Below are 551 nucleotides of genomic sequence, written 5' to 3'. Positions count from 1 at the left end.
GAACAGAAATATAAAATAATTGAAATTTGTTTCTGATTTAAACAAAAATATGTACCCTTTTCATTAACAAAACATTCTTTAAAATATATCAACTTCTCCTCTCCAAACATTTAGCCAAGGGGCACTAGGCAATTTTTGAAGGTTTTGTGCTGACCGTTCAATACAATAAATACGGTTGTAGTGAGCACACAGCAACAGTAGATTACTGACATCCACTGAGAAGAAATGTATTCTCCTCTGGTTACAGTGTCCAGTCCCCCAAAGGGAAGGTTTGGCATTCGTGTGCTTTTTGTTCTTGGTGGGAATCACTTCCGCCTGATTTTTGTTGTTGGAAGGAAGAAACACCAGCTGATGACTTCGGGTTTTGTGACATGATGTGAAAGAGGAACGTGACAAAAATTAGCTGCTACCATGGAGCCTGTCTGGGATGGGGTTTCCAGGCAGATCTCGCTTCGTCCCAGGGGAGTGTCCGGTGGGCTGCACGGGAACCAGGAGCCAGGCACCTGAGACCCAGGCGTGTGGAGCTGCATCTTGGTGGGGGGAGGGGGGGG

This window comes from Bison bison, unplaced genomic scaffold, assembly GCF_000754665.1.
Source record: "Bison bison bison isolate TAMUID 2011002044 unplaced genomic scaffold, Bison_UMD1.0 scf7180017864228, whole genome shotgun sequence".
NCBI lineage: Eukaryota > Metazoa > Chordata > Mammalia > Artiodactyla > Bovidae > Bison > Bison bison.
Note: the sequence above shows the minus strand (reverse complement) of the source record.